Raw genomic sequence first — 27,384 nt, 5'->3', positions numbered from 1 at the left:
AACCAGCAGGTCCAGGAACAGCTTCTTCCCGGCGGCTGTCACTCTACTCAACAACGTACCTCGGTGATTGCCAATCACCCCCCCCCCCCCCCCCCCCCGGACACTTATTATTATTTATTCAAATAATTTGCTATGTCGCTCTTCCAGGGAGATGCTAAATGCATTTCGTTGTCTCTGTACTGTACACTGACAATGACAATTAAAATTGAATCTGAATCTGAATCTGATGATTAGAGGGAAATGAGCCAAATGCAGGCAGGTGGGACGAGTGTAGATGGGGCATGTAGGCCGGTGTGGGCAGGTTGGGCTGGGGGGCCTGTTTCCGCGCTCTATCTCTAAACTAAACTAAGCTAAACTCCAGGAATGTTATGTAATGGAAGACAATGTAATGATTACTAGACACAAGCCTCATCTGATAATTTCCCTCGCGCCAAGCCCCACGGCCTCTGGGATCCATTCGCACTCCATCTCGGGGATGCAGGAGCAGTTATTTGAATAGGATGCAGAGCAATTACTGTCTCATTACGAGGCTTTCTCCGGCTCACTTTACAATAGAAGGCCAGCACAATACCGCAAGGAAACACCAAAGGGAATCTTAGTTACAAAGACTCGGCTCAGCCAGATATCCAGCAAATTAGCATATCCCCTCTGCTTGCTTTAAGGGACTTGCCTGAAGTTCATTCAAACAGTTTCAGCTCAATTTCTAATGGGAATGAGACCTCTGATCAAAACTGTCTTTTCTTTTCACGCTGAAGGCAGACACAAAAAGCCTTTTCCCGCTAATTGGTACTGTACTAGCAATCAAAGGTAGACAAAAATGCTGGGGAAACTCAGCGGGTGAGGCAGCATCTACGGAGCGAAGGAATAGGTGACATTTCGGGTCGAGACCCTTCTTCAGACAGATGTGAGGGTGGGGGGGGGGGGCGGGAAGAAGAAAGGAAGAGGCGGAGACAGTGGGCTTGTGGGAGGGCTGGGAAGGGGAGGGGAAGGAGGGAGAAAGCAAGGTCCAAAGATCCTACAGCGAGCAAGATAGATCACTCGACGAAAAAGACGTAGTACGGTCATGGGCAGATTCATGGGTCATTTTAGGCCCCATTTCCATGACCGGCTTCCGTCTCCGCACCAAAGATCCCGTAGCGGAGCAAAGATAACTAGTGCGGAGGCGGAAGCCGGTTACGGAAACATCCTCGTAAAAATAAAAGTTCTTTGGTAAAAATCTTCTCCTCATTTTTAGAATTTTAATATATTAACACAAACTGTTCCCCCGCAACGTTGATGACACTGCCAGTCGGGTCGGGTTACGGAAATGGATGAAAAAAAGGCCCACGTTCTGCTCCGTTGCGTACTACACGTCAGCCCATTGCATTTAGCAGGAGTGGTCTATCTTGCTCCGCTATAGGATCTTTGGCAAGGACTACCTGAAATTGGAGAAGTCAATGTTCATACCGCTGGGATGTAAACTGCCCAAGCGAAATATGAGGTGCTGCTCCTCCAATTTGCGGTGGGACTCACTCTGGCCATGGAGGAGGCCCAGGACAGAAAGGTCGGATTCGGAATGGGAGGGGGAGTTGAAGTGGGGGTACTTGCAATCAAGCTCAGATACCTGATAGGATGGCTGGGCGGTAAATGGAAAATGTTGCCCCGACGTTCGTCTGTAATAGTCCTCTGTAGCTGGAGTCAGGAGCATTGTTAAAACAGGTTTGCCTCGCTCAGCTTTAATGATACTATTGACTGCGTTCCATTAAGCAGAGATTTCACTCCTTAATGAAATTCATCTAAGGAAATGATAAAGTCAGATCGGTTGTAAAAACCCTAGGGCACAGGGGAAAAGAACAATCAAAGAATTAGAAAACTTAATTGCTCTTTCTGAAAATTGCTTCAGTCCAATTTACCAATGAAACAAAACTATCTCCGACACCAGCTACCCAGAAAGTATCTGCCTTGAATTTCTAGGAGTTTAAACACACAGATTTTAAACTGAGGGTATGAAGAAGGGCCTCGACCCGAAACGTCACCTATCCATGTTCTCCAGAGATGCTGTCTGACCCTCTGAGTTACTCCAGCACTCTGTGAAACGTCACCTATCCACGTTCTCCACAGATGCTGCCTGACCCGCTGAGTTACTCCAGCACTCTGTGAAACATCACCTATCCATGTTCTCCAGAGATGCTGCCTGACCCGCTGAGTTACTCCAGCACTCTGTGAAACATCACCTATCCATGTTCTCCAGAGATGCTGCCTGACCCGCTGAGTTACTCCAGCACTCTGTGAAACGTCACCTATCCACATTCTCCAGAGGTTCTGCCTGACCCGCTGAGTTACGCCAGCACTCTGTGAAACGTCACCTATCCATGTTCTCCAGAGATGCTGCCTGACCCGCTGAGTTCCTCCAGCACTCTGTGGCTTACCATCCAAATAAATGGCCGTCTTAATGAGATGAGCATCAGCTTTAGCTCCCCCACTATCTCTGACCTAAAGGCATAACCTCTAGCCAATGTCAATGGATATTTTTAGGGCAGAGTAGACTCGATGGGCCGAATGGCCTAATTCTGCTCCCATGACTTACGAACTTATGAATTTATGAATTGGCCAATATGGTCCATTGGCTAAACCATATTGTTTGTTTTGTTTTTGTTTTTGTCTTTTGTTTTTACCTTGTTTGGGATGTGTTTATTTTATGTGGGACTAAAGATGGAAATTAGCCACTGGCTACAATCTTGCATATTACATGCAAATGTTTTATTAATATGCACTGTCCCTAATAAAATCAATTCAATTCAATAGCTTTGACAGGTTTGCATGAAAGTGCATCTTCAAACAGCAAAGCCTACGTGCTGTGGTGAAAGACATCAGTATTTGGTTGAAAGACTGCCAACGCCTTTATCGTTCCATCAATTCTAATCCTTAATTGAAAGCTGCTACTTATGTTCCCCAGGGTTATTCGCCAGTCGATGAATTCTGACTTGCCATTGTTTTTGGATGCCAATATTCCTGGAAGGGAAATATTTTAGACAGCATTTTGTGTTCTGCATGTTAACACGTAATCTTGGCAACGGATTGTATGACCGATGAATTGTGAGGTGAGGAGTTCAAATTCTCGCCTTTATCGTGGATCTACACTGATAGGGTGACCTTTCATCCAATTCATAAATTCATAAGTTCGTAAGTCATGGGAGCAGAATTAGGCCATTCGGCACATCGAGTCTACTCTGCCCTAAAAATATCCATTGACAGCCTCCACAGCCGTCTGTGGCAATGAATTCCATAGGTTCACCACCCTCTAACTAAATAAATTCCTCCTTGTCTCCTTTCTAAAGGTACATCCTTTTATTCTGGGGCTATGACCTCTAGTCCTAGACTCTCCCACTAGTGGAAACATCCTCTCCACAGTGAAGAAAGCGAATGGTATGTTAGCATTCATAGCAAAAGGATTTGAGTATAGGAGCAGGGAGGTTCTACTGCAGTTGTACAGGGTCTTGGTGAGACCACACCTGGAGTATTGTGTACAGTTTTGGTCTCCTAATCTGAGGAAAGACATTCTTGCCATAGAGGGAGTACAGAGAAGGTTCACCAGACTGATTTCTGGGATGTCAGGACTTTCATACGAAGAAAGACTGGATAGACTCGGCTTGTACTCGCTAGAATTTAGAAGATTGAGGTGGAATCTTATAGAAACTTACAAAATTCTTAAGGGGTTGGACAGGCTACCTGCAGGAAGATTGGGGAAGTCCAGAACTAGGGGTCACAGTTTAAAGATAAGATGGAAGTCTTTTAGGACCGAGATGAGAAAATCATTTTTTACACAGAGAGTGGTGAATCTGTGGAATTCTCTGCCACAGAAGGTAGTTGAGGCCAGTTCATTGGCTATATTTAAGAGGGAGTTAGATGTGGCTCTTGTGGCTAATGGGATCAGGGGGTATGGAGAGAAGGCAGGGATAGGATACTGAGTTGGATGATCAGCCATGATCATATTGAATGGCGGTGCAGGCTCGAAGGGCCGAATGGCCTACTCCTGCACCTATTTTCTATGTTTCTATGTTTCTACATCCACACTATCCAGGCATTTCACTAAGCTGCCTGACCGGCTGAGTTACTCCAGCACTTTATGTCTTTTTTTTGTAAACCAGCATCTGCAGTTCCTTCTGCCTTGACAATGTCTCCTTTTGGCCAGGTTTTCCCATCGGCTTGTGCCGTGCATTTCACAGCAGAGCCTTCCGACAACGTTGAATGTGTCAAAGCGTAGTGTTGACCAATGACTAATTATACACTAAATCATTGGATTTAAAATTTCTCTGCTATTTTTAGCAGCTGTCTAATCATGGTCTAAGAGAATGATGAATAACGTCACTTTGGAGTTCACGGTTGCCTCTGGGATTGTAGAATTTATATCCATGAACTTTAATTCGGGAGATGTACAACATTAACAATATGGCACGATTCAATAGAACCTACATACACCGCCTTGCATAATCACTGCCATACATAAAACATTAAACATTAATAATAAAACATTATCGATTAAACATATAAATTAAATTAAATACCAGAGCATAGGGAGGCTACAGATTTTTGGTTATTGAGTAGAGCTACTACTCATGGGAAAAAGCTGTTTTTATGTCTGGCTGTGGCAGTTTTGACAGTCCGGAGTTGCCTTCCAGAGGGAAGTGATACAAAGAGTTTTCACCGAGATCTTCGGTTTCCTCCCACACTCCAAAGACGTACAGGTTTGTAGGTTAATTGGCTTGGTAAATGTAAACATTTTCCCTAGTGTGTGTAGGATAGTGTTAACGTGCGGGGATCGTTGGTCGGTGGGCCGAAGGGCCTGTTTCCGCGCTGGATCTCTAAACTAAAAACTAAACTTTATTTATCCCAGGAGGGAAATTAGTCAACCAACAGTAATAAAACGCAGGATGCATGAAACATGGAATTAAAGTGACAAGTGAAAAGTCTAGGGTCGGGGATGTGCAAAGATGGGGGGGGGGGGAGTCAGTCCACCCCGCGACTGAAGGGAAGAGTTGTACAGTTTGATAGATAAAGGAAATAAGGATCTCCTGTGGCAAAGAAACAATAAGCCCTGGGTCTCTACTCGCTCAAGTTCAGAAGGATGAGGGGCCGGATATATCATCAAACCCTACCGTATAATGTACGTATAAGAGTAGACAGAGTGGAAAGGATTCGCACAAAAGGTGGTGGGTGTATGGAACAAGCTGCCAGAGGAGGTAGTTGAGGCTGGGACTATCCCAACGTTTAAGAAAAACAGTTAGACAGGTACATGGATAGGACAAGTTTGAAGGGATATAAACCAAGCGCAGGCAGGTGGGACTAGTGTTGCTGGGACATGTTGGCCGGTGTGGGCAAGTTGGGCCGAAGGGCCTGTTTTCCACACTGCATCACTCTATGTGCACAGTAACAGGCCATTCGGCCCACGATGTTTGTGCCAAACATGATGTCAAGTTAAACTGATGTCATCTGCCTGCACACGATCCATATCCCTCTATTCCCTGCTCTTCCATGAGCCTATCCAAAAGCCCCTCACACGCCTCTATCATACAGTATCTGCCACCACCACCGCCCCTGGCAATATGTTCCAGGTACTCACCACCTTCTGTGTGAAAGACAAAGTGAATTGGTCAATTGACCAAAGGACCCGTTTCCATGGTGAAAGTAAGTAAGTAAGTGAGTTTATTGGCCAAGTATTCACATACAAGGAATTTGCCTTGGTGCTCCGCCCACAAGTAACAACATGACATACAGTGACAGTTCCGAATGACTCAGAAAACACTAAACATTAATAATAATAAAACATTAAAGATGAAACACCATTGATCAAGCATGTGAAGCAACAAAATACCAGATCAAAGGGAGGCTACAGATTTTTGGCTGTTGAGTAGAGCAACTACTCGTGGATAAAAACTGTTTTTATGTCTGGCTGTGGCAGCTTTGACAGTCCGGAGTCGCCTTCCAGAGGGAAGTGATTCAAAGAGTTTGTGGCCAGGGTGAGAGGGGTCAGAGATGATCTTGCCCGCTCGCTTCCTGGCCCCTGCAGTTTACAGTTCATCAATGGAGGGAAGGTTGCAGCCAATAACCTTCTCAGCTGATCGGACGATTCGCTGCAGCCTCCAGGTGTCGTGCTTGGTGGCTGAGCCAAACCAGACCATGATGGAGAAGGTGAGAACAGACTCTACGATGGCCGTGTAGAATTGGACCATCATTGCCTGTGGCAGATTGTGCTTCCTCAGCTGCCGTAAGAAGTACATCCTTTGTTGGGCCTTTTTTACTGTGGAGTCGATGGTAGCCCCCCCACTTAAGGTCCTTGGAGATGATAGTTCCCAGGAACTTAAAAGACTCCAAAGATGTGACTGTGGTGTTGTTGATGGTGAGTGGGGTGAGGGGAGGGGGAGCTCTCCTAAAGTCTACAGTCAATTCCACTGTCTTAAGAGCATTGAGCTCTAGGTTGTTGCGATGGCACCAGGATGCCAGCTGTGACACTTCCTGTCTGTAGGCAGATTCCTCACCGTCCTGCATCAGTCCAAGCAGGGTTGTGTCGTCCGCAAACTTGAAAAGCTTGACAGAGGTGTCTGTGGAGGTGCAGTCGTTGGTGCAGAGAGAGGAGAGGAGAGGAGAGAGTACGCAGCCTTGCGGTGCCCCTATACTGAGCGTTTGCACGTCTGATATGTGCTTTCCCAGCCTCACATCCTGCTTCCTGTCTGTCAGAAAGAGTCCAATAGAAAAATCTCTCTAACAAATTATGTCCAATGGTTAGTAAGAAAATGGTTCCATTTCGAGATAACTGACAATAAAACATTTATGGACCTGTCCCACTTCGGTGACTTTTTGGGCACCTGCAGGCGACTATGCAGTTGCCACATGGTCGCCACATGTTTGCGGGTGGTTGCCGGGGTGTTGCCTTCTTGGTCGTGAGGAGTTCCCGCATTCTGGGAACTAGTCGCGGCTTCATTATGGTCGGCATGAATTTCTCAACATGTTGAAAAAATAGCGGCGACTAGAATGAAGCCGCCATGGAGAGTAGCGAGAATTCTCGTCGCATAGGTGGGTCGCCAGGAGGTCCTTGTGGGTTGCCAGGAGGTCGAAGGTTCTCGTAGGTTGTAGCCGGTGCTGACCGGTGAATTTCATTGGCTCTTTGGGGGGAAAAAAACGTAAGCAGTAGTTTTCAGAACCAAGGATAACCGACCGGTAATGTTAAATGTTCCCCGAGCTTCACAGCCGTGTATCTCTGGCTTCTTAAAAGTTGTCGCCACTCCTTCTCCCTCCTTCTTCCCCTTTCTCCCCCTTTCGCCCCCCTCTCCCCTCTCTCCCCCCCCCCCTTTAACGATCTTACCGTACACTGTGCTTTAGCCGTCTTAATTACAGCGTCAACCTTCCTGTTCATCGTGGTGTGTGTCTGTATCACATTGGCTTTGCACCGTGTGAATTTCACTCAGACAGCGCTCCCCCGCTTGCCCTGTCCCCCGCCTGTGTGTGTGTGTGTGTGTGTGTGTGTGTGTGTGTGTGTGTGTGTGTGTGTGTGTGTGTGTGTGTGTGTGTGTGTGTGTGTGTGTGTGTGTGTGTGTGTGTGTGTGTGTGTGTGTGTGTGTGTGTGTGTGTGTGTGTGTGTGTGTGTGTGTGTGTGTGTGTCGCGGGGAGAACGTACAAACTCCATACAGGCAGCACCCGTAGTCAGGATTTAATCTGGGTCTCTGGCGCTGTAAGGCAGTAACTCTGCCACTGTGCCGCCTATTCTTGACTCTTGACTTAGAGTCATAGTCATATCGTGGGGAAACAGGCCCATCAGCCCAACCTGCCCACACCGACCAACATGCCCCATCTACACTGGTCCCACCTGCCTGTGCCTGGCCCCTACCCCTCCAAATCTGTCCTATCCATGTACCTGTCTAAACGTCTCTCAAACGATCATAAGTTCACAATTCCTAAGTCATAGGAGCAGAAAAAGGCCATTCGGCCCATCGTGTCCACTCCGCCATTCAATGATGGCTGGTCTATCTTTCTCTCTCAACCCCACTCTCCTGCCTTCGCCCCATAACCCTTGCCACCCGTACTAATCCAGAATCTGTCAATCCCTGCCTTAAAAATACCCAATGACTAGACCTCCACAGATTCACTGCCCTCTGACTAAAGACAGTACCTGCCTCATGTACCTGAACCTAGATCTCAGAAACTCAACTGAACTGTATGTTGTGATGGATTAAAACTGCTCCTCATTAGGCACAAGTAATTCATCACACATCTCCACAACTAGGTCTCTGCCCTATATTTGTTAACCGCTTCACTGCACCATATGACAGAGTCGTGAAACACCAAGGTACATACATTCTCCCCTCTCCCACCGGACAAAAGGTACAGAAGTGTCAAAACGCACACCTCCAGATTCTGGGACTGTTTCTTCCCATCTGTTATCAGGCAACTGAACCATCCTAACACTAACTAGAGAGCAGTCCTGAACTATCATCTACCTCATTGCTGAACCTCGGACTATCTTTGATCGGACTTTGTGTTTAAGAAGGAACTGCAGATGCTGGAAAATCGAAGGTACACAAAAATGCTGGAGAAACTCAGCGGGTGCAGCAGCATCTATGGAGCGAAGGAAATAGACAACGTTTCGGTCCGAAACGTTGCCTATTTCCTTCGCTCCATAGATGCTGCTACACCCGCTGAGTTTCTCCAGCATTTTTGTGTGCCTTCGATCGGACTTTACTGGACTTGCACTAAACGGTATTCACGTTATTCTCTTTAGGATGTCCCTGTCCACTGTGGATGGCTCGATTCTGCTGACAGGGAAGCACGCAATGAAAGCTTGTCGCTGTACCTCGGTACAGGTGACAATAAAATGACCTCAAACTAAACTCAAGAATCACTGTATGATTGCTCACAGAAGCTACAGTTGAATGAAGAAGAATTCCTTAAGGGCCTGTCCCACTTGCGTGATTTATTTCAGCGACCTGCCGGCACCCGTCGTAGTCGCAGCAGGTCGCCGAAATTTTTCAACATGTTGAAAATCCAGCGGTGACCAGAAAAAGGTACGATTCTTTCCGTCACTAGTCACCACCAAAAGGGCGCCATCCCACGACATTTCGACACGTGACGCCCGTTTGGTGGTGAGCGGTCGCCCAAAGAGTCGTATCTTTTTCTGGTCGCCGCTGGATTTTCAACACGTTGAAAAATTTCGGCGACCTGCTGCGACTATGACGGGTGCCGGCAAGTCACGGAAAAAAATCACTAAGTGAGACAGGCCCTTAAGGAACTCAATATAGTTTTAGACAACAGACACAAAAAGTTGGAGTAACTCAGCGGGACAGGCAGCATCTCTGTAGAGTTTCGGGTCGATACCCTTCATCAGACTTCAATTTAGTTTTAGTTCAGTTTAGAGATACAGCGCGGAAACAGGCCCTTCGGCCCACCGCGTCCGTGCCGACCAGTGATCCCTGTACATTAACACCACCCCTCACACACTAGAGACAACCTATATTTTATGGAAAGCCAAATAACCTACAACCCTGCGCGTCTTTGGAGTGTGGGAGGAAACCGGAGCACCCGGAGAAAACCCAACGCTGTCAAGGGGAGAACGTACAAACTCCGTACAGACAGCACCTGTAGTCGAGATCGAACCCGGGTCTCTGGCGCAGAGAGCGCTGTCAGGCAGCAACTCTACCGCTACGCCACCGTGCCACCCAATTAAAATTAAGTGAGGCTTTCTTGTTTTGATGTGTTTTGTTGCACAAATATTTCTCTCCATTTAGCACTTTCGCTAATTTGCTGTTAACACCATAAATATTTGCTGATCCACTACATTTTCAACTGCTTTCTTCTTTTTAAGCTCTCAAGATTACTAAATGCTTGTTGTTTGTTTTCCCCTGCAACGTGCCACAGAGAGATACTTATTTTGGAGATACAGGGAGACATGCGCTTACACCTCTCACCTCCCTCGAAGCCACAGTGCCCCAAAACACTCAACGATCAGTTTCAACACTCTTGAAAGGGCAAAAAGTGCTGGAGTATCTCTGGGATTAGTGTCGATGGAACATGTTGACCATCTTGGGCAAGTTGGGCCGAAGACTATAACTTTACTATAAGGTCCAGTCTGAAGAAGGGTCTCGACCCGAAACGTCACCCATTCCTTCGCTCCATAGATGCTGCCCTACCCGCTGAGTTTCTCCAGATTTTTGTCTACCTTCGATTTTTCCAGCATCTGCAGTTCTTTCTTAAACATGACTTTACTATGTTCACCTATCTAAAGCGCTACTGCAAGTAAGAATTTAATCGTTCCGTTTCAGGATACTTGAAAATAAAACACTCCTGACTCCATAAGTTCATGAGGTCCAAAGTGATAGGAACAGAATGAGGCCATTCGGCCCATAAATTCTACTCTGCCATTCAATCATGGCTGATCTATCACTCCCTCCAAACCCCATTCTCCTGCCTTCTCCTCTTAACCTCTGACACCCGTACTAATCAAGAATATATCTCTGCCTTAAAGATATCCACTGACTTGGCCTCCACAGCCTTCTGTGGCAATGAATTCCACAGATTCACCACCCTCTAAAAAATTCCTCCTCATCTCCTTTCTAAAGGTATTTGTCCGTTAGTTTTATATATATACTGAACTACATATATATATATATATATAGAAACATAGAAACATAGAAAATAGGTGCAGGAGTAGGCCATTCGGCCCTTCGAGCCTGCACCGCCATTCGATATGATCATGGCTGATCATCCAACTCAGTATCCTGTACCTGCCTTCTCTCCATACCCCCTGATCCCTTTAGCCACAAGGGCCACATCTAACTCCCTCTTAAATATAGCCAATGAACTGTGGCCTCAACTACCTTCTGTGGCATATATATATACTGTTTATATATATATATATATACTGAACTTTTTTTAATTGTGGTTTTAGAGTACTATGGTCCAGAACCAGGGGCCAGAATTTAAGAATAAGGAGTAAGCCATTTAGAACGGAGATGACAAAACACTTTTTCTCAGAGAGTGGTGAGTCTGTGGAATTCTCTGCCTCAAAGGACGGTGGAGGCCAGTTCTGTGGAAACTTTCAAGAGAGAGCTAGATAGGGCTCTTGAAGATAGCGGAGACAGGGGATATGGGGAGAAGGCAGGAACGGGGTACTGATTGTGGATGATCAGCCATGATCACATTGAATGGTGGTGCTGGCTCGAAGGGCCGAATGGCCTACTCCTGCACCTATTGTCTATTGTCTATTGTTTACATATTCTGTTGTGCTGCTGCCAGTAAGAATTTCATTGTCTTGTTTCGGGCCATATGGCAATAAAACACTCTTGCCTTTTGATACCGTTGGATGTGGGAGAAGGAGGAGTATGAAGAAAAAATCAGTGCAATACAAAGTCAAGGGCCTGCCCCACTTGGGCGTCATTTGCGCGTCACGCAGGTGGCGTGCGAGGATTTTGAGAATCCCAAAATCCTGGGGCACCACAGGCTACCGCACGTTACAACGCATGCGTCATGCGTCGTGACGCGTAAATGATGTCGCGTGAATGACGTGCAAATGACGCCCAAGTGAGACAGGCCCTTCACACTCCCCAACCCTTGGTACGGAACTGGCAGGGTCTATTTCTAAACATAACAAAGTGGAGTGTTCTTTGCTCTTTGTCACCCAGGCTAACGAAGCCCAAGGCATCCCTGTGACATCCCAACATCATCCACCCAGAATCTGCAAAATGGGCTATTTTGAGGCATCATTAATTTATATAAACTCGGTCATAATTCATGTTCAGGCTAATCTCTTATGAAGAAACTCTCACTCTAATAGATGGCTTTTGCAATTCTCCAACTTGTCCTTAGACTATAAATTAGATCAGATTCAACATTGACAAGCACAAAAATGCAAATCAAATTAAAATCATGTTGCATTCATCACTGGCACATTTAGGAAACCACTTTAAACGAGATTGAAATCATACACCAAGCATACTCCGTAATAGAGGGTTAGAGGCCAATTAGGTTTCTTGCTTTCTTTGATCAGTTTTCTAAAATTAAAGAAATATAATTCACACAATAAAACAAACACAACAAAAATGTTTCACTGTACCTCGGTACACATGACAATAAACTAAATTAAACTAAACTAAATTAAATGTGTAGGAAGGAACAGCAGACACTGGTTTACACCGAAGATAGACACAAAATGCTGGAGTAACTCAACGAGACAGGCTGCATCTCTGGAGAGAAGGAATGGGTGACGTTTCTTCAATCTGACGAAGGGTCTCGACCCGAAACATCACCCATTCTTTCTCTCCAGAGATGCTGCCTGTCCCGCTGAGTTACTCCAGCATTTTGTGTCTGCCTAAACTAAACTAAACTATGCTAAGCTATGCTGCTTGGAATTTATTATAAGTAATATAACAAAACATCAGGCTGCACAAGCAAAATATTAAATGTTAATACTTTTTAGTTTGGTTTAGTTTAGAGATACAACGTGGAAGCAGGCCCTTCGGCCCATCAAGTCCAGGCCGACCAGCACGCTAAATACTATCCTACACACACTAGGGACAATTTACAATTTTACCAAACCAATTAATCTACAAATCTGTATGGCTTTGCAGTGTGGGAGGAAACCAGAGCTCTTGGAGAAAACCCACGCAGGTCACGGGGAGAATGTACAAACTCTGTACAGACAGCACCCGTATTCAGGATCAAATCCAGGTCTCTGGCGCTGTGAGGCAGCAACACTACTAGAATACTCACTAGTTAGCTCTGCGGGTCATGCAGCATCTCTGGAGGACGTGGATAGGTGACATTTTGGGTCGGGACCCATCTTCAGACTGATTGCAGAGGGTGAAAAGGAGGAGAAAAAGGTTGGGTGAGGGGAGAGGTAGGACAAGGTGTGATGGGTGATAGGCGGTGAGGGGGGGGGGGGGGGGGGGGGGGGGTGGGGGGGGGTTGGGGCGGATTGAGGGGCAGATGACTGGAACAAAGGCCAGAGGTTAAAGTAGAAGGCACGAGACAGCCAGATTGAAGAGTTGCAAATTGTGAAGCCAGAGGAAGGAATGTAGGGGGAATGAATGAATGACTGACTGATACTTGATTGTCACATGTACATAGGTACAGTAAAAGTATTTGTTTCGCTTACAATACACAAGTGTGCAAAGAAGGGGATGGGGGGGGGGGTGAAGGGAGAAATAGCTACCTATGATTAAAAGTAACCCCCCCCTTGCTCCACAGGGCGGCACGGTGGCGCAGCGGCAGTGTTAATGCGCGGAGATCACTAGTTGGTCCGGACTCGGTGGCCGAAGGGCCTGTATCCGCGCTGTAACTCGGATAACTTACACTAAAGGTTTTTGACCTGCAGTTCCTGGACTTCGCCCTTACCCACTCATAAGTTCCACCTGAATCTCCCTCTGATGAATGCAATGAAGGATTAGCATCCTGCCGTAAAATCTTGCTCTTCAACACAGGCATGCTTACACCTGCCATATATTTTAATCTGGAAGCAGGCCAAGTTAAACTTTGAACAATGACTGCCCTGTAACGCAACAACGATTGACATACATAGAATGTAAGAATGTTTTTCTCACAGTTGTGAGAGTTGTGAGTGAGTCTGTGGAATTCTCTGCCTCAGAGGGCGGTGGAGGCAGGTTCTCTGGATGCTTTCAAGAGAGAGCTAGATAGGGCTCTTAAAGATAGTGGAGTCAAGGGATATGGGGAGAAGGCAGGAACGGGGTACTGATTTGGGATGATCAGCCATGATCGCATTGAATGGCGGTGCTGTCTATTGTCTATTGGAGCAGAATGAAAAAATACCTAGTACCTGCTCATAAGGTCGCAAGTAATACGAGCTGAATTTGGCCATTTTCGGCCCATCAAGTCTACTCCCCCATTCAATCATGGCCGATCTATCTCTCCCTCCTAACCCCATTCTCCTGCCTTCTCCCCATAACCCCCGACACCCGTACTAATCAAGAATCTATCTATCTCCACCTTAAAAGCATTCATTGACTTGGCCTCCACAGCCTTCTGTGGCAATTCATTCCACAGATTCACCACCAGGAGGAAGAGGACTGAACGTTGTTGCCTTCCCTCACAGTGGGAAACGTTGATCCCGCTGTGGGAGGATGTTTCGTGTTTTATGTTAAATTCAATAGTGCTGTGTTTATCTTATTTGTGTGCTGCATGGTAACTCAAATTTCACTGCACCAGTTGGTGTATGTGACAATAAATGTCCTTTGTCCTTTGTCCCCTGACTAAAGTAGCTCCGATATTGATTTACATCCTGGCTGATTTTCACCTCAGCATCACGTTCCTGCACTAACCCCATTAATCGTAACATCTAACCATCGATAAACCACGCAGTCAAAAGGAACTGAAGATGCTGATTTATACCTAAAGCCCCTGTCCCACTTTCACGACCTAATTGGCGCCCTCTGCCGAGTTTGCCCTTGACTCATACTCGCAGCATGGTCGTCACGAGGTCGTAGGAGGCCTTCGTAACTCTTCCTCGTGCTCGTGAGTGGTCTCCGCGTACTCGTGGCCTCAAGTAGATTGCGCCGTTTTTTCCAGCCTGATAAAAAATGTCCACGAGTAGAAAAAAGATCGGCATGGAAAAAAATTGATACTTTTTTCTCGTAGGTAGGTCGTAGGTTGGTCGTGATGGTAGTCGTAGGTAGTCGTAGGTCGGTAACTGGCCCGAGAAAAAAATGCAAACATGACATAATTTTATTATGTGATAATTTTCCACTCGTAGCTAGTGGTAGTTGGTCTTAGGTGTGGAAGACTGAGGTCGAGGGGGGTCGTAGGAGGTCGTAGACATGGTCGTGGGAGGTCTTTTACTTCGGCGAGTCAACACGACCTTGACATTTTTTTCAACTCGCCTAGTGACTTCTAAACCCGTGGATTAGGTCATCCAAGTGGGACAGAGTGCTGGAGTAACTCAGCGGGTCAGACAGCATCTGTGGAGAAAATAGACAGGTGACGTTTTGGGTCGGGTTCCTTCATTAGGGTCGCGACGCGAAAAGTCGCCCATCCTTTTCCTCCAGAGATGCTGCCTGACCCGCTGAGTTACTCCAGCACTCTGTGTTTATCATTTGACCGAGTACATCTTCAATATACTCTGCTACCGTGGTGAACATCTTTCACGGAGTAACTACCTTAGAAACCATTTCAGTATTAGCAATCGAACTGTCAGTTCCATCTTTTGAATAATATTCATTGCAAGGATTTTGGAGAGAGTTCTGGAGAAAAAAAACATCTATGGCTGTAAAATTCAACCATACGATCCTTCTGGGTACAGACACAAAAAGCTGGAGTAACCCAGCGGGTCAGACAGCATCTCTGGAGAAAGGGAATAGGTGACGTTCCGGGTCGAGACATAGAAACATAGAAAATAGGTGCAGGAGTAGGCTATTCAGCCCTTCGAACCAGCACCAAAATCAGTATGTTGTTCAAGAAGGAATTGCACATGCTGGAAAATCGAAGGTAGACAAAAATGCTGGAGAAACTTAGCGGGTGCAGCAGCATCTCTGGAGCGAAGGAAACAGGCAACGTTTCGGGCCGAAACCCTTCTTCAGACTGATAATAATAATAATATATCTTTTATTGTCATTGCACGTCAGTGCAACGAGATTTAGTGTGCAGCTCCACTGATGTCCAGGAAAGGTAAATAAATACAATACATAAATAAACAAGCTGAATTGATTGACGTGACCATCTGAGGGAGACTGTCCAAAGGGGGTGGGTGGGGGGGCACTCATTAGGGCCGGTTCAGAGCCGCTATAGGGTGGGATGGGAAGATGTGGCTTCTCAGCTCTCCCTCAGCCCTTTGGCTCCTCCTCTTCCTTTCTCCTTTCTTCTCCCTGCCCCCCCACCCTACTGGGGGTCTGAAGAAGGGTTTCGGCCCAAAACCTTGCCTATTTCCTTCGCTCCATAGATGCTGCTGCACCCGCTGAGTTTCTCCAGCACTTTTGTCTACCAAAATCAGTACCCCGTTCCTGCTTTCTCCCCCTGTCCCTTGATTCCGTTAGCCCTGAGAACTCTCTTGAGTTCTTCTGTGTATTGTTTCAAAAAATAATCTGCTGGAGCAGTTCAACGGTCAGGCAGTAACTGTGAGGCGAAGGGATTGTCAATGTTTCAGGTCAAGATCCTGCAGCAAAGGCATAGAGGGGAGTCGCAGTGTACAGATACACAATAAGGGAATAACGTTTAGTGCAAGGTGAAGCTAGTAAAGTCCAATCAAAGATATTCTGAGGGTCACCAATGAGGTAGATAGTAGTTCAGCACCGCTCTCTGGTTGTGGTAGAATGGTTCAGTTGCCTGATAACAGCTGGGAAGAAACTGTCCCTGAATCTGGAGGTGTGCGTTTTCACACTTCTGTACCTCTTGCCTGATGGGAGAGGGGGGAAGAGGGAGTGGCCGGGGTGCGACTCGTCCTTGATTATGTTGCTGGCCTTGCCGAGGCAGCATGAGGTATAAATGGAGTCAATGGAAGGGAGGTTGACACAAAATGCTGGAGTAACTCAGCGGGACAGGCAGCATCTCTGGAGAGAAGGAATGGGTGACGTTTCGGGTCGAGACCCTTCTTCAGGCGTCTCGACCGGAAACGTCACCCGTTCCTTCTCGTTGTCCCGCTGAGTTACTCCAACTTCTTGTGTTTATCTTCGGTTTAAACCAGCATCTGCAGTTCCTTCTAACACGATGGAAGGGAGGATGGTTTGCGTGATGGGCTGGGCTGCTACCACAATTTGCTGCAATTTCCTGCTGTCTTGGATGGAGCCGTTCCCAAACCGTGCTGATGGAGATGAAGGGCAGAGGGCACCAGGTGGGGAGAGGGGGTTTGAGACGCCCCATCTAAGCAAGTCCTGGGTGAAATGGATTGACAAAGAGGTCAATGCAATGTTAACATGGATGGTAAGAACTTTGGGATGGCAGGACTTTCATATGAAGAAAGACTGGATAGACTCGGCTTGTACTCACTAGAATTCAGAAGATTGAGGGGGGATCTTATAGAAACTTTCAAAATTCTTAAGGGGTTGGACAGGCTAGATGCAGGAAGATTATTCCCGATGTTGGGGAAGTCCAGAACTAGGGGTCACAGTTTAAGGATAAGGGGGAAGTCTCTTAGGACCGAGATGAGAAAATCATTTTTTACACAGAGAGTGGTGAATCTGTGGAATTCTCTGCCACAGAAGGTAGTTGAGGCCAGTTCATTGGCTATATTTAAGAGGGAGTTAGATGTGGCCCTTGTGGCTAAAGGGATCAGGGGGTATGGAGAGAAGGCAGGGATGGGATACTGAGTTGGATGATCAGCCATGATCATATCGAATGGCGGTGCAGGCTCGAAGGGCCGGATGGCCTACTCCTGCACCTATTTTCTATGTTTCTATGTTTCTGTGTAATGGATGGTACAAGAGAATAAAAGAAACATCCTAAATCCTAAACAGAAAAATAATACAAATGCCTGTTTCATTTGGAGAAAGAGCAGATGGTGATATACTGCTGAGAATTTTGTGGCGTTTTCTATTTATCACCCTGCATTTATGGAAACATGCAGTATATGTCCCAAGTTGCAGCAGTGACTATATTTCACACTAAAACACGCATTGGGGGTTGTAGAAGCAGGAACGTTTTCTCTATAAAAACCGAATATTTCGTTATGACTCCATCCAAGGACCCAAGCAGTCGTTCCAGGTGCGACAGAGGTTCACCTGCACCTCCTCCAACCTCATCTATTGCATCCGCTGCTTTAGGTGTCAACTGCTCTACATCGGTGAGACCGAGCGCAGGCTCGGCGATCGTTCCGTCCAACACCTCCGCTCAGTTCGCATTAACCAACCTGAAACTTAAACATTTCTTTAAGCCTATGTCCCTCAAGTCATTCCAAATCCTACCCTGCAGGCTGGCATTATTACAGGCTGGAAAGTGGCAGAGAACTGCGGCCAAGGATTACAGCCGCCAATGACTAGCTACTAGCTTCAAATACTGTAGTCGTTTCAAGGCGGAGTGACGGAGAGGCAGTGGAGAGAGTCGACAACATCGCCAGGCCGGACCGACCCCTGCAATGTCCACAAAACATCGCCCATCCATGTCCTCTACGGATGCTGCCAGCCCTGCTAAGTTCCTCCAGCACTTTTCTGTTTTTCTCAATATTCCAGTATCTGCAGTTCTCTCTGAGTCTATCCTCTTAAACTAAATACAGACAGGAGGTAGACAACAATGCTGTCTATGGAGCGAAGGAATAGGAGACCCAAGGGTCTCGACCCGAAACGTCACCTATTCCTCTCTCCATAGATGCTGCCTCGCCCGCTGAGTTTCTCCAGCATTTTTGTCTATCTTCTTTCTATAAGCCAGTTATCGCCGTGAAGAGAAGCTTTCCTTCACTGGATACTCCAGGATTACTGAACACCCGCATGCACCAGCATTAGAAATGACTTGGGGGATGAGGAGCGATTGGGAATAATTGCTATCAAATATCAGTCAATAACAATGGACAATGTTCGCAAAGGAAAAGTCAACAGTCTGCCTTCAGTATCCAGAGAATACTGGACCCTTGGCTGATAAAAAGGTTTGAAAATGAATCCAGATGAGAAAAAATAAATGGCAGAGAGAAGTTTCACTATTTACACACACACGCACACACACACACACGCACACGCACATGCACACGCACACGCACACGCACACACGCACACGCACACGCACACGCACACACACGCACACACACACACACACGCACACACACACACACGCACACGCACGCACACGCACACACACTCACACATTCACGTCGCGCACGGGGCTGGGAACTGGAAGTATCCCGAGCTAATTCTGCCATCACCATCATCTATTGCGACAAGTGATGGCTCCCACTAATTGTCGCCGGAAGCTCACGTCCTTTTCAGGACGGACGATGACAGCGATGTCAACACTTGGAACACGAAGATGGACACGAAAGAAGAAGAAGACAATGAGATGTTTTGAAATGTTTTGGTAGGGAACTAACTAGATGTTCGCCGTGTTACGATGAGGTAATAAAGGATCATTGAGGGAGTGCAGCGTAGGTTTACAAGGTTAATTCCCGGGATGGCAGGACTGTCATATGCTGAGAGAATGGAGCAGCTGGGCTTGTACACTCTGGAGTTTAGAAGGATGAGAGGGTATCTCATTGAAACATATAAGATTGTTAAGGGCTTGGGCACGCTAGAGGCAGGAAACATGTTCCCGATGTTGGGCGAGTCCAGAACCAGGGGCCACAGTTTAAGAATAAGGAGTAAGCCATTTAGAGTGAAGACGAGGTAACACTTTTTCTCACTGAGAGTAGCGAGTCTGTGGAATTCTCTGCCTCAGAGGGCGGTGGAGGCAGGTTGTCTGGATACTTTCAAGAGAGAGCTAGATAGGGCTCTTAAAGATAGCGGAGTCAGGGGATATGGGGAGAAGGCAGGAACGGGGTACTGATTGGGGATGATCAGCCATGATCACATTGAATGGCGGTGCTGGCTCGAAGGGCCGAATGGCCTACTCCTGCACCTATTATCTATTGTCTATTGATTACACTTTAACCCGCATCTCAAGGTAGCTCAAACTAAAGTTTTAAAATAATGATATACATTAAGCAAGGATGTTGTGAGCCGCCCCAGGACACAGAGGTGGATGGGCAGGGAGAGGGTTCGCTGGTAGGTCCACACGACATAAGGTCATAAGTGATAGGAGTAGAATTAGGCCATTGGGCCCATCAAGTCTACTCCGCCATTCAATCATGGCTGATCTATCTCTCCCTCCTAACCCCATTCTCCTGCCTTCTCCCCATAACCCCTGACTCCCGTACTAATCAAGAATCTATCTATCTCTGCCATAAAAATATCCATTGACTTGGCCTCCACAGGTGGTGAATCTGCGGCAAAGAATTCCACAGATTCACCACCCTCTGACTAAAGAAGTTTCTCCTCATCTCCTTCCTAAAAGAACGTCCTTTAATTCTGAGGCTGTGACCTCTAGTCCTAGTCTCTCTCCCACTAGTTGAAACATCCTCTCCACATCCACTCTATCCAAGCCTTTCACTATTCTGTATGTTTCAATGAGGTCCCCCCTCATTCTTCTAAACTCCAGCGAGTACAGGCCCAGTGCCGACAAACGCTCATCATAGGTCAACTTACTCATTCCAGCGATCATTCTTGTAAACCTCCTCTGGACCCTCTCCAGAGCCAGCACATCCTTCCTCAGATACGGTGCCCAAAGTTGCTCACAATATTCCAAACGCGGCCTGACCAGCGCCTTATAGAGCCTCGGCATTACATCCCTGCTTTTGTATATAAGCCCTCTTGAAATAAATGCCAGCATTGAGTTTGCTTTCTTTTAGGAAAGCGATGGCTGGAGGCCCTGCAGCCTGGACTGGGCACTGCTCATAAGAACTGGAGAGCGGACCGGACTTTGAAAAGGGTCGGCGCAGACTCGGTGGGCCGAAGGGCCTGTTCCCACACTGTATCTCTAAAGTAAACTAAAGTAAACAAAAAAATGTTCTATTGAGTAATGTGTTTACAAGCCTGCCGTGCTGCTGTGAGTAAGAATGTAATTGTTACGTTTTGGTACATATGACAGTAAAACACTATTGACTCTAGACTCTTGATCGGAGGGCTCGATAAATCCCCAACACTGACAAGGGTATCGTCCGTACCTTCCGTTTCACTGTTCACTGGCTCACTAGCATGCCTCCTTTCAAATTAACTCTGTTTAGAGATTCTCTTTTCCCTCCTCTGCCTGGCTGATGCTGCCACTGTGATGTTGATAAGACCATAAGATTGTGATAGGAGTAGAATTAGGCCATTCGGCCCATCAAGTCTACTCCGCCATTCAATTATGGCTGATCTATCTCTCCCTTCTGACCCCATTCTCCTGCCTTCTCCCCATAATAGAAACATAGAAACATAGAAAATAGGTGCAGGAGTAGGCCATTCGGCCCTTCGAGCCTGCACCGCCATTCAATATGATCATGGCTGATCATCCAACTCAGTATCATGTACCTGCTTTCTCTCCATACCCCCTGATCCCTTTAGCCACAAGGGCCACGTCTAACTCTCTCTTAAATATAGCTAATGAACTGGCCTCAACTACATTCTGTGGCAGAGAATTCCGGAGATTCACCACTCTCTGTGTAAAAAATGTTTTTCTCATCTCAGTCCTAAAAGATTTCCCCTTTATCCTTAAACTGTGACCCCTTGTTCTGGACTTCCCCAACATCGGGAACAATCTTCCTGCATCTAGCCTGTCCAACCCCTTAAGAATTGTGTAAGTTTCTAAAAGATCCTCCCTCAAACTTCTAAATTCTAGCGAGTACAAGCCGAGTCTATCCAGTCTTTCTTCATATGAAAGTCCTGACATCCCAGGAATCAGTCTGGTGAACCTTCCCTGTACTCCCTCTATGGCAAGAATGTCCTTCCTCAGATTAGGAGACCAAAACTGTATGCAATACTCCAGGGGTGGAAACCCTGTACAACTGCAGTAGAACCTCCCTGCTCCTATACTCAAATCCTTTTGCTATGAATGCTAACATACCATTCGCTTTCTTCACTGCCTGCTGCACCTGCATGCCTACTTTCAATGACTGGTGTACCATGACACCCAGGTCTCGTTGCATCTCTGTAACCTCTGACACCCACACTAATCAAGAATCTGTCCATCTCTGCCTTAAATATATCCATTGACTCTGCCTCCATAGCCTTCTGTGGTAAAGAATTCCACAGATTCATCACCCTCTGACTAAAGAAATATCTCCTTATCTCCTTCCTAAAAAATCATTCTTTAATTCTGAGGCTATGACCTCTAGTCTTAGACTCTCCCACTATTCAAAGGTTTTTTTTATTTTTCTTTATTAGTCACATTCACATACACCGAGGTGTAATGAAGTGAAATGCTTTTTGCCATTTTGCAGCACACAAAAGAATACAGACATAACATTAATAAGAGTTTTAAACACAAAGAACATCCCCCCACAATGGCTCCCACCATGAGGGAAGGCACAAAGTCCAGTCCCCAACCCCAGTTCACCCATAGTCGGGCCTATTGAGGCCTCCACAGTTGCCTCTACGGAGGCCCGATGTTCCTGGCCGTTCTCGCCGGGTGGTGGTGCTCCGGCGTCGGGAGAGTCCTCACAGCGGCCTGGGAACCCTGGAACGGCCGCCTCCGTACTGGAGGCCGCGGCTTCCGAAGCCGACAAGGCCGCGCCGGATGGAGCTCCACAACTGGCGATCTCGTCGCGAGATCCCAGGCTCCCGGTGTAAAGTTCGGCGCCGCCGCCCGCAGCTGGCCGCTCCACAGTCCCGCAGCTCCGCGATGTTGTTCCCGGCGGTCTCAGCTCACCGGAGCGCGGCGACCCAGGCAAGGCATCGCCCGCTCCACGATAGCACTCCAGCGCTGTGCCGCCGCCGAAGCCGAGGTTCTGGCGGTCCGCGACAGGAAACGCCGCTCCAGGCCCGCTGGTAGGCCGCGAGGACGGGTCGAAGCTGCAGCTGCTGGCAGGGCAGCCACGCACAGGACAGCGCCCCCTCTCCACGAGTGGAAGAGGAGTGAATAAGGAGCTAACAGCAGAATCATTCAGACTGAAAGAAGCAGTTTAAACCCATTACAGTCGACTGACTTTGATTCCGCGTTTAACACAAGGAAACATTTAATTGTTGAGGAATTAATGATTTTTTTTCCACCTTTATCAACAGTGTTACAATTCAGCAAATATTTTCCAACTATTTAATATTCTCTACCCGTAGAGTTTTAAAAACCATTAGGAATACCATTAAAGGCAAATATAAACACTAGAATAAAAATGGTGTGGATAATTGTTAAGGCAGCACGGTGGCGCAGCTGGTAGTGCTGCTTCCTCTAAGTGCCAGAGACCTAGGTTCGATCCTGGCCCCGGGCGCTGTCTGTGCAGAGTCTGCACGTTCTCCATGTGACCACGTGCGTTTCCTATGAGTGTTTCGGTTTCCTCCCACACTCCCAAAGACGTCCCGGTTCTGGACTCCCCAAACATCGGGAATATTTATCCTGCATGTTGGGTTTGCATGCAGGAGAGACGAACGTTTTAATAGGGTGATTTCACGAAAGGTCACTGGAGCGTAGATCCGCACCCACGTGACCGCAAATTTTAACTGGGGGACAAGCGTCACTTCCGGTACATGTTAGTGAATGGGGAAAACACGCACTTTCACACCCGTTAAAAACATCGAAAACGGCCCGTTTTTGAGCTGCAATTAACTGTACCAGTCGGGGTGACCGTGAGGCACAGCTACCTAAATTTACAGTTAAAAAAAAAGATAGAAACTAAGGTAAATTCAAGAGGGAGCTGAAGGTGCAAAAACGGCGGAAGTTGATAGCGGACATTTGCCGTGGAGATTTAAAGATCCAAAATATCGGGAATTATCGCGTTTGCTCGCTGCATTTCATCAAAAGTAAGGCATTATTGACTTTTTATCTTTATTCATTTGTTAGATGAAAAGTATTAAAAGTTAGAAGTCCTTCAGTAAAATTGCAAAATCGCCCATTGTTCTCAGGTGGGTTTTAACATGCAAAATGAAAACGCTTCTGAAGCTCCATTTACCATTTAAATAATCGTAAACTCTCAATGCGTTTGGAAATAAATTTTACTCAGATGCAAGCTAAGGAATGGGATAATTGTCAGCTGTTGGTTGGACAAAATCAGGAGATTTTATTATTTGCCAAAATATATTTCTCAATGCAGTGCCCACTGTGATTGCAAGGCAGGACTTGGGGAAGTTTGTACTCACATTGCGACATAAATAAATAAGTAGTTTGGGTGATTGTGCAGGCTTTAAACAAGAAACATTGAGAAATATATTTACCTTAGTTTCTATCTTTTTTTTTAACTGTAAATTTAGGTAGCTGGGCCTCACGGTCACCCCGACTGGTACAGTAAATTGCAGCTCAAAAACTGGCCGTTTTCGATGTTTTTAACGGGTGTGAAAGTGCGTGTTTTCCCATTCACTAACATGTACCGGAAGTGACGCTTGTCCCCCAGTTAAAATTTGCGGTCACGTGGGTGCGGATCTACGCTCCAGTGACCTTTCGTGAAATCACCCTATAGGTACCTGAGAGACAACTTTTTCACACAGTGGGTGGTGGGTGTGTGGAACAAGCTGCCAGAAGAGGTAGTTGAGGCAGGTGCTATAACCACATTCAAACAACATTTGGACAGGTACATGGATAAGAAAGGTTTAGACTAGAGGGATATGAGCCAAATGCATAGAAACAAAGAACTACAGATGCTGGTTTAGCGTGACCCATCTTTTTCCTCCAGAGATGCTGCCTGGCTCCCGAATTACTCCAGTGTCTATCGTTGGACCAAACAGAGGCAAGTGGGACTAGTTTGATGGGGAATTCTGGTCAGCATGAGCAAGTTGGGCCGAAGGGCCAATTTCCATGCTGTATGACTAACTGGTTCAAGCTGCTAGGTCGGAGATTGGCAGCCACGCTTCCGTCAGTCTGCCCCAGGGCAGCTGTGGCTACAGAAGTAGCTTACCACCACCGAGTGTGACTGAGGAGTGAATGAATAATGCGATGTAAAGCGCCTTGAGTATTAGAAAGGTGCTATATAAATCCCATCCATTATTATTATTATTAGAACTAGAGTTCAAACCATGTAAATTAAATTTTAAATCCTATGGTGAGTCCAGAAGGTAGAGTTAAGATGGAATGCCCCCTGAGGGATATTTAGATACAATCTGCGATTTCTAGCTCTTACTGTTTCCCAGAAACATCGTTTCGAGACTTGTGGAATACTCTGCCACAGAAGGCAGTGGAGGCCAATTCACTGGATGTTTCCAAGAGAGAGTTAGATGTAGCTCTTCGGGCTAACGGAATCAAGGGATATGGGGAGAAAGCAGGAATTGTGTACTGATTCTGGATGATCGGCCACGATCATATTGAATGGCGGTGCTGGCTCGAAGGGCTGAATGGCCTCCTGCACCTATTTTCTATGTTTCTATGACCCGCTGAGTTGCTCCAACATTTTGTGTCTATCTTTGGTACAACCCAGCGTCTGCAGTTCTTTATTTCAATAAAAGTCACGTTTTGTATTTGGTGTTGCAGCAATACCTGGCCCATTGGATAAAAGGTCACTATAAAAAGGTTAAAGGTTAAAGGTTACAATGTATTTGTCACATGTACCATAAGGTGCGGTGAAATGAAGTAAACAGCCCAATCTCCAGAACATCAGACTAGGTCGGTGTCCTAGTATAGTAGCGGCACCTAGTGGTGGGGCTGGGAAGTCAGAACCCTCGTCATTGGTCGGCACTATCACGTGGCCGCGGGGGTACCATAGAGGGAGTACAGAGAAGGTTCACCAGACTGATTCCTGGGATGTCAGGACTTTCATATGAAGAAAGACTGGATAGACTCGGCTTGTACTCGCTAGAATTTAGAAGATTGAGGGGGGATCTTATAGAAACTTACAAAATTCTTAAGGGGTTGGACAGGCTAGATGCAGGAAGATTGTTCCCGATGTTGGGGAAGTCCAGCACAAGGGGTCACAGTTTAAGGATCAGGGTGAAATCTTTTAGGACCGAGATGAGGAAAACATTTTTCACACAGAGAGTGGTGAATCTCTGGAATTCTCTGCCACAGAAGGTAGTTGAGGCCAGTTCATTGGCTGGATTTAAGAGGGAGTTAGATGTGGCCCTTGTGGCTAAAGGGATCAGGGGGTATGGAGAGGGCAGGTGCAGGATACTGAGTTGGATGATCAGCCATGATCATATTGAATGGCGGTGCAGGCTCGAAGGGCCGAATGGCCTACTCCTGCACCTATTTTCTATGTTTCTATGTTTCTATGTTTCTATGTTTCTAACCCTTGTCCACTGGGTCTTGATTCCCCTACACTGGGTGTAAGACTCACCCTATTCACCCTATCTATTCCCCTTCATGATCTCCCTATTAAATCTTCCCTCTCTCACCTTAAACCTATGTTCTTCCACTGTCATTTAATTAAAGGCTAATCCCAGGCAGCTTCTCCATGGTTGGAGTGCCGTTCTTCTCAAAATATCAAAATGAAAAGCAGCGCAAATCACCCAGATCTAATATGTGGCGTCTGTGCAATGAAAGGACTCTCATAAGATGTGAATGTGTTGAGAATAATTAGAAATAATTTTAGAAATAATTTTATTGCCACACAACCAAGGTCAGTGGTATTTGGGTTGCCAGCAGCGGTACAATAATAAAGAACACAACCACATTAAAATTTTACACAAACATCCACCACAGCATTCATCACTGTGGTGGAAGGCACAGAGCTTGGCCAGTCCTCCTCCATTTTCCCCCGTGGTCGGGACTACCACCCTCCACAGCCGTTGCTGTAGGTCGATGCACATGGACCTTTAACTGTACAACTTGGATTGGCAATGACGGGCAAGAGCTTTACCAATAAACCACGTTGCACTTTGACTCAATATTTACACAATAACTCATCATTTGGGAGTCACGGATAAAAAGTGCATCTGCACACATCAGTTGCTCAGCTCTTTCATTTATTTCAAGGATTGTTGAATCGAAACTTTTCCACATTTTAGATTAGTTTAGTTTAGTTGAGGGATACAGTGCGGAAACAGGCCCTTCGGCCCACCCGGTCCGCGCCGACCCTTTTCAAAGTCCGGCCCGCTCTCCAGTTCTTAGGAGCGGTGCCCATTCCAAGCGAGTCCCAGGCTGCCACAGGGGCTCCAGCCAAGGCCTTCCTTGGTTCCAAGCCAACCAGCGATCCCCGCACATTAACACTACCCTACACACACACACACACACACACACTAGGGACAGTTTACACTTACACCAAGCCAGTTAACCTGCAGACCTGTACGTCTTTGGAGTGTGGGAGGAAACCGAAGATCTGAGAGAAAACATTAGCCTATTTCATTCGCTCCATAGATGCTGCTGCGCCCGCTGAGTTTCCCCAGCAATTTTGTGTACCTGAGAGAAAACATTTGCAGGTCATAGAAACATAGACAATAGGTGCAGGAGTAGGCCATTCGACCCTTCGAGCCTGCACCGCCATTCAATATGATCATGGCTAATCATCCAAATCAATATCCCATACCTGCCTTCTCTCCATACCCCCTGATCCCTTTAGCCACAAGGGCCACATCTAACTCCCTCTTAAATCCAGCCAATGAACTGGCCTCAACTACACTCTGTGGCAGAGAATTCCAGAGATTCACCACTCTCTGTGTGAAAAATGTTTTTCTCATCTCGGTCCTAAAAGATTTACCCCTTATCCTTAAACTGTGACCCCTTGTTCTGGACTTCCCCAACATCGGGAATAATCTCCCTGCATCTAGCCTGTCCAACCCCTTAAGAATTTTGTAAGTTTCTATAAGATCCCCCCTCAATCTTCTAAATTCTAGCGAGTACAAGCCG

The sequence above is a fragment of the Amblyraja radiata genome, chromosome 11, assembly GCF_010909765.2.
Source record: "Amblyraja radiata isolate CabotCenter1 chromosome 11, sAmbRad1.1.pri, whole genome shotgun sequence".
Classification (NCBI taxonomy): Eukaryota; Metazoa; Chordata; class Chondrichthyes; order Rajiformes; family Rajidae; genus Amblyraja; species Amblyraja radiata.
The sequence above is the reverse complement of the archived record's forward strand: the minus strand, read 5'-3'. Positions refer to the sequence as shown.